Source organism: Glandiceps talaboti, chromosome 12, assembly GCF_964340395.1.
Source record: "Glandiceps talaboti chromosome 12, keGlaTala1.1, whole genome shotgun sequence".
Lineage (NCBI taxonomy): Eukaryota > Metazoa > Hemichordata > Enteropneusta > Spengelidae > Glandiceps > Glandiceps talaboti.
This window is the reverse complement of record NC_135560.1, coordinates 5,275,806-5,287,735: the sequence shown is the minus strand read 5'-3', so window position 1 is coordinate 5,287,735 and position 11,930 is coordinate 5,275,806. Positions and strand designations below refer to the sequence as shown.

Here is an 11,930-nt window from a genome sequence, read left to right as displayed (position 1 = left end):
TATTCTGTAGTGGTTATTTTACGCCGACATATGTTACCCTTTGTGGTTTTCTGCAGGAAACAAGGCCATTAGATTGAGGTTCGGTAAGGAACATCACCATTGGAAGGATAAGGAACCCACAAGATGAAAGTGAAATTGTTTCGCATAGAATTCGACAACGATAAAGAGGTGTATGCATCTGGCGAAACGTTATCGGGTTGGCTGCACGTCGAAGTCGACCCCGCAACCTCCATACGAGGTAAATCCGTACAACATAGTTTATGGCTATACTTAGAAACAACACCGTTACACACACGATTCATAGGAAATTTTATGCATTGGTATAGTGGCTGCATTTTTAAAATGATGATGATGATGATGACGACGATGACGATGATGATGATGATGAAGATGATGATGATGATGATGATGATAATAATGTAGATGATTATTATTATTATTATTATTATGATGGTTATTGATGATTTTGATTGTCATCATTTTAATCATTTTTCATAATTTTGTTATTTGAGTGAGTGAGGGAGGGATGGGGAGGGAGTGAGTGAGTGAGGGAGGGAGGGAGGGAGGGAGTAGAGTGAGTGACTGAGTAGAGTGAGTAGAGTGAGTGAGTGAGTGAGTGAGTGAGTGAATGAATGGATGAATGGTAGACTCAATACTCACAAGATACTTTGAATTAATATCAAATACAGTCAGGATAATGACAAGAAAAGTGAAATACACTATAACAATCATATCTCCTGCCGTCTCTAAAGATGAGTTGCTTTCCAGATAGGCCTAAATGATAAGTTTCCTGTATTAGGCCCAGCCAGCAAGTGACTCCTAAAGACTATATAATGTGTTTAGGTTCATGTTTACACATTAGCAATGATTTGTAACTTAGCATTGGAAGGAAGGGAGAGAGTAGATTGAGTTACACTATTTTATACACTACCATTCACTACTGGTTAACCAGGCAAAAAAAAAAAAATCTGTTTCCAATAACATGGCCTCAGAAAATAGGGTTAGGTCAGGAATTTATTTCATTTTATTTTATCTTTTATTGTGTTTATTTTTGAAAAATATTGCTTTGACCCCAAAACAAACAAAATGTCGGTCAGAATACCCCTTCTGTGAGAGTTTGATGAAATATGTACAGACATCATCGCTGGGGGAAAAAACAGACATGTAAGAAGGTCAAGAAGACTAAAGGATAATTCTTATCTTTTTATTTTAAATGTTTTTAAAAAATATTATGGTTGGTGGCTTAAACTTAGGTTGGTTGGGTTGTCGGAAACATGTAATTTTTTTTATTGGCCTCACTCAAGGATTTTAATAAATGCATTGTGATTAAAGTCCTTATAGCTATAACATTTATCTCTTTACAAGTTATACCCATTAAAAAAATACTCCAAAACTTACAATTTATTCTGATTAGCTGAATATATACCTCTCTGCTAGTTATTGGTGGTATCATATGTACACTAGCTTGATGTCTGTATGTAAACAATTGAGAATGAGTATTAAAGTCATATGGGATGCTAATAGAGCATGGACACAAGGTGATCAGACAGACTTTAGGGACTACAATAACATGTGAAAGATAAAAAAAATAATAACAAAAATTATGGGGAAAAAAAGTTGTGGCAACCAAGTATAGTACTTCATATTTCCATTGACTGGTTCCTATTAGTACCATGCTGTAGTAAATATTTGTATAGTGTAGTTTTGTCTCTTTTAAGACTCTAATAAATTCTTGTGTTCTTGGCTGTGAGTGTTGTTGAATCAGAGATAAAAGTAAAAGTGATCAAGTCAGGGGTAGATGTTTGGTAAAAATCCACTCGCATTTCACAGGTGACCAGGCTATTTTAACCCTCCAAAATTATGGTACCACGGTACAAATTTTTTACCTGATGGTCTCTCTGTAATGGAGGTTCCCAAAAGAACACTAAAGCTAAGATTATGAATGGCCATAATATGACTACTAACAGACATGAATGTCAATCAGGCAAACAAAGTCATATTTGACAAAAGTGACCAGGGACTCTTATTCAAGCTTCACCAAACCAACAGGACAAGAGGACACTCACTAAAACTTAAACAATCTACAGCCAGATATGGATATTAGGAAATATTTCATCTCTCAGCACATCATATCTCAATGGAACAATTTACCAAAGCACATCATCCAAGCCAAACTGTTGTGGACTTTAAAATTAGACTAGACCAGTACATGAACACTACTAGGGATTATATGAGCCTTTGAGGCTCTCTTCCCTGTCTTACCATGGTTAATTTACAACCATGGCAATCACGTTAAAACATCTTAAATCAGTTTTTGTTTTTTTATAGGGTTTTATATCAAGTTTACTGGTGAAGCCTGTGTGAAGTGGAGAGAATATGTGAGCAGACACTATAGGAAAGTAGTCCATGAAGCTTACAAGACATTATTTCGACATGAAATGACAGGCTATGTTGGACATGACACATGGTTTGTACATAGAACTATGTCATCAATAACAGGTATGTCTGAAGTTATCATACAGTCAACATAGAGGGCAGTATGCAGGGTTTAAAGGCACGGATGACACACCCCTGCCAATACTGATCACAGATACCCTCTGGGGGTTCTCCCCAATGATGTTACTCATTGTAAATTTGCATAATAGTATGAGTGTTTGGTATTCAAATTATTCATATCTGCTTTGTTTTTCTTGACAAGTTTGAACTCATCAGTGAAATGACCTGTAGTGAACCAGATGTTCATTATTTATTTTGTAAAGATGGGTATGAGCAACAGTCAGATCTGAATATAAACTCTCTCTCCACTTATGATCACACTGTCAGATAATATTACCGATCCAGTCCATATTATTGACAGTATTTAGGACCATATTCTAATAGTTCTAAATACAGTAATAGGCATGGCTTCATAGGATTACAATTCACATTGTTCCAATTTTAACTCGTCCTGTTTCAACTCGCCCCATTTTCAACTAATCCCATTGTAAACTCTTCCCACTCTTTCAAAATCATGTATAGTCGTATTAGTAAAGTAATTTGCAATAAAGTACAAAGTTTGGTATGATTACCTTAGTCACTGACAATTCCTGGAAGTGGAATTAAGAATATTGTGATGTGGTCACGATTGCGTTTATAAGATGGTAAATGTAAAAACATTGTGTGTCCATTATATTGACTTCCAATTTGGTTTATCCCTCCATCATTTTGGAAAGAAAAAAAACCCAGACTTTTGATCCGAACATAATGAAAAATAAAACACATACAATCAGCTCACAAATCCGCACTTAAATTGGGGCGAGTTGAAATTGAGGCGAGTTGACAACATGGCGAGTTGAAATTGGAGTGAGTTGAATGAGAAGAGTTAAAATTGGACGAGTTGAAATTGGATGAAGTGATCCGTCACCGCTTAATAGGGCTTAATGCTAAAGTGCCTTATTTTCCAAGTACCATTATCATAAATCTGCATGTACTAATTCTCTAGACTTTGGAGCGATCATTAAACCCTACCCAATGCACACCCCTTGTCCATCCCCACAATGCACCACACAACACACAACACAACACACCATAGTCACCTAACCTCCACCCAACTATGCATATTTTTCATTGATTGTTAAGTCGTTTGCGTTGTCAACTCACTAATGTTTCATAAAGTGTCATTCATACTTTGCCTAGAATCTGAATCAATACAAAATACACTTTCCTATCGCAGTATTTGACGCCATCAATTAAATTCGTTGTTTGCCATTCACATGCAGGTAGGTTTGTCAGTAGATTTAGAAGAAACAAACAAATTTTGTTTTGCTCAAAATATCTGCTGAAGGCAGTGTTTTATATTATTGTAAATTTAAAGACCATTTAAATATCGTCAGAACAACTACACATATTTCTAACTTTGAACTTTGACATTGACATTTCACCAGTGTAGTAGATTTAGATACAATCAGAAAAAGAATCAACAGGAAGTGAATTTTACATGACATGCTAGCATTTTGTTTTTTCTGTGTATGTTTTTTCCCCTGTGTGCCTGGTAGGTTATAGAGATATTTAAGGACAGTAAACAATGTATTTAATTGATTTAGCCTTAGCATTTATTGAGAGTTCATTTATTAGATTCAATCTACAATGGTACCATTGGTATTTAGCATTCAATGACATCATACTACCTATATATAACATTTATAAAACTGAACAGTTGTAGTACAATTTACATGTTTCTGACCCTAATCCCCACAGACTGATCTCATTACATACAGTATTATCTTTGATTAATCAATCAATCAATCAATCAGTCAGTCAGTCAGTCAGTCAGTCAGTCAGTCAGTCAGTCAGTCAGTCAGTCAGTCAAATAATCAATCAATCAATCAATCAATCAATCAATCAATCAATCAATCAATCAATCTTTAATGATCAATAAAAAAAATCCTAAAACCCACAAGCGGGTTGCTTTCCATAATGAGAACTTCCTTGTTGATTATCATATTGAAATGGTATACTCAGTTTGATTATTTGATGTAGTAATTCAAGAGACACAAACATGTTGTTAGATGTTGTTGGCCTATTATAAAAATTGTCAAGTGATATCTGCTCTTCTGCTATAATATACCATTTAGTTACGAATAGAAAGTTGTGATCTCAAACCACCACAGTTTGTAATGAAACAGACACTGGAAATAATGAAATGGACCAGCTGTAACCTCTTAGCATGTAAATATATTATGCCTATATCTGTACTAATATAGATGTTACATGAAATCTGCAGGTATATATATAGCTGCATTGTAATCATGTCATAGTAAACTGTACCATGTGTGTAAGCTTAACTGCTGATCTTTGACCCTGAAGTATATAAATTATGCAATGCAATCTAACCCTTGACCTCTGACCCTGAAGAAAGTATTGTTTCCTATGGGCTAATTCATGCAATTAATCTTTTTATATTCTTAGCAAAAAAGGAAATTTATTCCTTTAACATTGCTTATACATAATATCTATCAATATCTTTGTGTAAATGTGATCATATGTGCCGTATCTTCCTGAGTTTATAGGATAATTATTAGACATCCCCTAGCATAATATCTTGTTGAGTGTATGTGAAATATGAAATGACCACTTGGACAGATGCATGTCTTTACTTTACACTCTCTACCTGGTCTTATGTGATTATATGAGAGATCCCTAGGAAAACTGTCTGTCTGTCTCTGACCGATAACAAAATTTGAATGGGTCTGTTATCTATCTATCTTTCATCTTTCTATGCATTACACGTAACACCATCAAAATTATTGGACTGTATTATGGTTATGTTATAACAAGGTACTCTATTTTTTGCATGTGGGTTCCACAGATCTGGTATAGCTACAAATTACAATGCATGGTTATGCATTCTTTGTACATCATACAGGTTGATAATATTATCTCAGTTGGTATTCTCTCAGTTCATTCAGGGTAAGTCTTTGATACTTGTTCTTCGATGTACATGGTTTCTTGGTCATTAATTTTCGTTTAGTTTACTGTGTTGAATTTTTGCATGTCAATTTTTTTTTCATTCATAAACTTTGTCAGTACAGTTATTTCATCCATGACCATCAAATGAAAGGTATGAATTACTATAAATGTTTGATGATGTACACAATTGTACAAACTAGTTACATGTTATTGTCCATCGTCTCAGAAATTGGATATAGGAGTGACAGTTATAGAACAGTTGTGGTACTTCTTTCCATTTCCTGTTTTTCCCGCCAAGATGACAAATACTTAGTAATATTGACTACTGATTTGAATCATCAGGGAATGAAAGACCAGTAACCAAGGATGGTTTGCCACCATCAGTGAGCACTGGAAGATACCTCTTCCCATTCAAATTCCAAATACCGGAGAAACCCTTACCTGCATCCTATGAGGGTCAATATGGCTATGTGCGGTACTACATTGAAGCACGAATGGATAGAACTTGGAAAGATGAACATTTTCAAATTCGTGGATTCTCACTCAGAGGTGTTCCAGTTAATTTAAATGAAAGGCTTGGTATCAGGGTAAGGTATTTGTTTAGTGTCATTCTAGGACCCAAATATTCGAGTTATTGAAAAAAAGAAACTATTTTATTGTTTGGCCACTGGGGGCGCTGTTTGGAAGCAAAAGTTTGCAGTTGTTGGATGTGAAGGCAAGAATCCAGGAGTACTGTGGCATACATTGAAAATTGTCCTGTTTCAATGTTTGACAGTCAAAGATTATGGAATTCTGGCTTAATTAAAATGGATTTGCTCTCTTTGCTATCAATGATCTGAAATTTAGAATCTCTTAAAGTTCATTTTATGTGAATTTTTTTACACGTACTGTCCTTCTGTTGGCACTTCCATTTTCCTTAACCCGGAGCACCCTTCATGTGATGCTTCTTTTAAATATAACAGCAAGTTGCTAACTGGAGTATGGCATTTTGACCCAGCCTCAGTAAGGCTACATGAATTCTCATGGAATTGAGTGGGGGGGGGGGGGAACGTCATTGGTAATCGTATGTATGATAGGAAGGCTTTGTGAAGACCTGCAACCTAAAAGTGTCGTTACACCCACACTTTACGATAAAAAGGAGAGCATTTCTAATAATACAAAAACGTAACATCTTGTATATTCTGACAAGGTCATACAATTTTGGCTTAGATACATTACTTATACGTTAGTTTCATAATACTACCTAACAGACACATAAAAAAATATGGTTAGAATTATTTATACAATGTATAACAATGTAATTGTATAGGAGAACTTTAATCACTGTGATAAAAACTATGGTTTAAGTTTTAGCATGAAATGTATACCCTTGCTCAAATCTGAGAGCAGTTAAGAACGAACCCTTTATAGTGCAGACCTCCCTGAATTGCATTCTATGGCAAAGTAGAAAACACAAGCTGACAAAAGTGCATCTCAACTTTAACTATTATATATAGACTCAATTCAAGTGTCTTAACCCATTTCAATATCCTTCAGTTGCCAGTCCTTAGATTTGACCTTGACCTCCTAGGACAAGGTCAAATGTGAAAATCAAATCCTTTTATTGTATTGTAAGTCTTGCTTGAAAAAAATGGGGCAGTCAAAGACATCACTGAAATTAACTGAAATAATTAGATGTTTTTTCTCTCGTCCGTTTATTTTCAGAATCCTGTTGGTTCAAGTCTTGAAGTTGAAGTGGCCCAAGGATGTATCACATTAAAAACTATCCAGGTCAAAGTTCAAACTGATAGAAGTGGCTATGTACCAGGAGAAGTGATTCATTATAAAACATATATCATAAATCATAGTCGTCATAGGGTGAAGAAGATGAAAGCTTTTCTAGTACAGGTACAACATTTTATGTACTACTACTCTGGAAACTTAGGTCAAGGAAATTACAAACTAAAACTATTATAGTTCGATGTGGTAGATTATACAAGTGGGTGATGGCAGTGCCTCTGTTGTGCAAATCTAATCACCCTGTGATCAAGATAGTGTAAACATTGGAAGTCCCCCAAAATGTATACTGCAAGATCATCGAAGTCACCATGTCTAAAACTGTCTGATAAGCACTTAAACTATCATTGAACCATAGAACCTCCACCACCAACAAAGGGTCTATGATTGAACAGAGACGAAGGGTGATATAAACTTCCAGGAACCCATCACCCCATAGTAGGCTCACATGTCCATAAGCTTCACATGTACTGAATCTGTTGACAAAACTGAAGTGGGCAGTCAAATATTTCAGGTAAAATTTTCAAGTTTGTGTTTTGAACAAAAGTTCAACTCTATCAGTACTATATCTTATAAACTTTAGAACCTAGAATGTATAACCTGGCAAAACCTGTATCTCAACCTTAAATTTAAATTCAAATCATAAATGTAATACTTTGTTATTTGTAGATAGCATCCTGTTACGGTCAGAGACGAGATTCGTCCAAAAAGTTGTGTCTTAGAGAAGAAACTATTGAATTGGCCAAGGTCAAAGGTCCTGGCCTTGAAGCAGAGGTCACCAGGAGAATTGAAGGTGACATAGAAATACCACCACTACCCCCTACAGGACTTGAAGGTTTTGATAATATTGATATCAGGTATCAATTAGAGGTAAGTTAGGGGAGCTAAATACAGCAGAAATTGAAACTCGGTTGCAATGATTACAGATGCAGATCCATTTGAATTTAAACTTCACATTTTCTCTCAGAAATAGGTAAAAAGGTCACAAACAAAAGTTGCACTATTGGAAAGGTCATCGATATCGATAATTACAGAGTTAAATTTGTTTTTGTTTTTGTCATGTTACAGTTTACTGTGAAAGTTGCAAATTTGGCCAAAACTATCATAAAAGTGGTAGTACCAGTCCTTATTGGTAATATACCATGTGATGAAGTGTACACATGGAAACCAGCTGCTCGTACAGAAGTATCCCTCTATAGCCATGAATGTATCACAGGAATACCAGGTAAGGACATAGTGTCATGGAATGTATCACCGGAATACCAGGTAAGGACATAGTGTCATGGAATGTATCACAGGAATACCAGGTAAGGACATAGTGTCATGGAATGTATCACAGGAATACCAGGTAAGGACATAGTGTCATGGAATGTATCACAGGAATACCAGGTAAGGACATAGTGTCATGGAATGTATCACTGGAATACCAGGTAAGGACATAGTGTCATGGAATGTATCACCGGAATACCAGGTAAGGACATAGTGTCATGGAATGTATCACCGGAATACCAGGTAAGGACATAGTGTCATGGAATGTATCACTGGAATACCAGGTAAGGACATAGTGTCATGGAATGTATCACTGGAATACCAGGTAAGGACATAGTGTCATGGAATGTATCACTGGAATACCAGGTAAGGACATAGTGTCATGGAATGTATCACTGGAATACCAGGTAAGGACATAGTGTCATGGAACGTATCACTGGAATACCAGGTAAGGACATAGTGTCATGGAATGTATCACAGGAATACCAGGTAAGGACATAGTGTCATGGAATGTGTGAGATATAGTTCAAACTGAGTTTATACATTTCATCAGGGTAATGTTTGCTGCATATTAAAGGAAACCTGTGGTTTTCTACCTACTGTAGCATACTTAAACCTACACTATCTGCAACTGGGACATTTTTTGGATCAAGTAACCAAAGATATATTCATAAAGGCAGTGATCAAAACAAATGACACAAAACGATGGAAATAGAGGTACATAAAGCATTTAGCCGCTTTCACCACATCAGATTTTAATCAGATTGTTTGACAATGAGAGTGAGTGATTGACAGAAGGCAAAAGAAACATTCAGTCCTGGCATACTTGACCTGTGATGTCATTCAGTTGACCTGTGATGTCATTCTGGTATGGATGTTTGAAGTTTCTCAACTACAATTAACAATTCTTTTCTTTCTCTATCTACAGTGGATACATCTAGAGGAGAACTGCCTAAAGAATCCTATGAGGAGGTGAAATCACCACTACATATCCGTAAACCAGCTGATGATGATGACGTCAAGGAAGTTATTACAGACCTTAAGGTGCCTTATTACCCTAAGTATACTTGTTACCGAAAACCAAGGGAAGTCCAACATGAAATGCAAATATTCTCAGAAGGGGAGGATTCTGTGAGATTCTTTTTCATGAAATATATGCCATATAAGGTGGCACGTAGAGCTGCTAAGAAAGCATATATGTGGTACCAGTGAGTTAGGGACCCTTATTACAACTCTACAGTGTGTCAGTTCACTATAAGGTATCTTGTAGGACTGTCAACAAAACACACATGGAGTTAACAATTTGCTATTTCACTAAGTGATTTTTGTATTTTATGAAAACTGCCAGAATGGCAATCCAGCAAACTGTAGGTGTATGGTGGTATTTATTAATGGGTACAATACAAATATTCCAGGCTTTCTATTTGGTGAAGAACGAATGATTATTAAGTTTACAGAATATGGTCAATTTTATCAGATTTCTATATTCATGACTTTACTTGACTTTGGATTAGTAACCTTAGGTGAAAAAAAATTATTGTGTTTCTGATAACATGGCTTCAGAAAGTAGTGTATTTTATTTTATCTTTTATATTTTTAATTGTTTTTATTTTGAAAAGTATTTTTTGAAAAGTAAAAACAAACAAAATGTTGGTCACCCCTTCTGTGATAGTTTGATGAAATATGTACCAGACATCACTGGGGAAAGAAAACAGATACGCACGAAGGTCAGGAAGACAACGAATTTCTTCTCTTAAATGTTTAAAAAAAATGTTTAAGGTCGGAGGCTTAAACTAGGGTCAGTTGGGTTAACGGAAACACACTTTTTTTTTATTTGGCCTTACGAGAAAAAACTTTCACATTTTCAGACAAATATCCTTCTCTTTATCTGTAGAGTGTTAGGTTTAGCTGTAATGCATAGAAAGTGATGATGTTTTGTATAGTTGGAAGGACCAAAATTAGTTAATTTTTATTAAAAAGATGAATTGCTAGATAATATGGTGAAGAGAATTTATGGAAGACTTTTGTAAAAGGTATAACATTTATTTTCTCGATGTACAAGGCAAATCCTTTTTATGCAACCTCCCAGACTCAATTTTGGTAAATATTTATGGGGAATGGACAAGGGGCATTTTCATACCTTGTATATATATGTAATTGTGTATTGGGAAAAAAAACCTTAGAGGGAACACTTAACTGAATATTAACAATGAAATACGGTATCACATATTCTTTTTTTTTTACTAATTTTGTGGATCAACAATCTTCACTGTATGACATATGGTTGTAGTACTCTGCAGCCTTCACATAGACTGAAACATATTGTTGTGTAGACTGCTCAGCCCTGTTTAGCGCCCTCGTGTGGTAGATAGAGTACCAGTCAAGATATTGAAGGACGTGTCATATTGCTGTGAATCTAGATGTTTTTGTGATGTTAGTAAACCATGTGTACTGTATTTGATTTTAAAGATGAGTAAAGATAATTAAATATTAAATAGCAGTGTCCATAATTTGGGTGTGTGTCTGTGTCCTTACACAAGTGTGAAAATCTAGTGTTTGTATCTTAGGTGACCATATTCCTATGTTTCATCACAACATGTATCAAACCTACACTAGCTGCAACTGGGACATTTTTTGTTTCATCAAGTAACCAAAGATACATTCATTAAAAATTAGTCAATTACTTATAAAAAGACCTTGTATCTATTAATTAGTGGTCAATACTATCTGATCTGTAGGTAGTATAGCGGCAAGTTTGAATCTTGAGCAAAAGCTAGGTTTTGAATGTCACCATGTTTACTACTGTACTAGTTATAACTGGAGTATCAATTTTCGATCAGACAACCACAATTTATTCACTGAAAATTGTTAAAATATCAATGATCAGACATTATACATGTTAATCTAGGGTCGATATTATCCATAAGCAGTACAGAAACAGGTTGAAATCGTGATTGCCGTTGAGGGTGCTAATTTTTGGGTGTAGACCCAAAAATCAATTTGATTTGATTTATTGTGTAGACAGGTACAAAAACTATGTTTACCCATAGGTAATTCAGTACTATTCTGGGTGTACGATATTACGAACAAGTCGTACCTAACAAAAGCATTTTGAAAAAAAAAACACATTCTATTTGCAGTTAGGGCAGCTTTAACATCAGGATACAATGAACCCAGCATTTTCATTTCATTAAAGATCCAAAATTTCAGCAATAAACAATACATTCTACCAAGATATTGATTAGTTGGAAACTAGAAAACAGAAAAGTAATTTGGGGTGCCTTAAAAGGAAGTACAGAGTACAATATAAACCATAACACTTTGTCGTAGAATAGTTAAATGTATTGTTTATTAGAATCTGAATACATCTATATTACAATGTGTACAAGAATTGTAAACCCAATAAGTAAGAATTGATCTATACACAAGTGTGGGCT

The 11,930-nt window shown here is 35.1% G+C and overlaps 1 pseudogene across 1 annotated transcript; it reads left to right on the top strand.

The window, feature by feature from the left end:
• Positions 1-18: 18 nt before the first annotated feature.
• On the top strand, positions 19-10,006 carry LOC144443780 (arrestin domain-containing protein 3-like; annotated as a pseudogene). Its single transcript, XR_013481701.1, has 7 exons — positions 19-238; positions 2,329-2,499; positions 5,791-6,035; positions 7,153-7,335; positions 7,894-8,094; positions 8,293-8,501; positions 9,435-10,006. The product of XR_013481701.1 is annotated as an arrestin domain-containing protein 3-like (transcript).
• Positions 10,007-11,930: the final 1,924 nt, after the last annotated feature.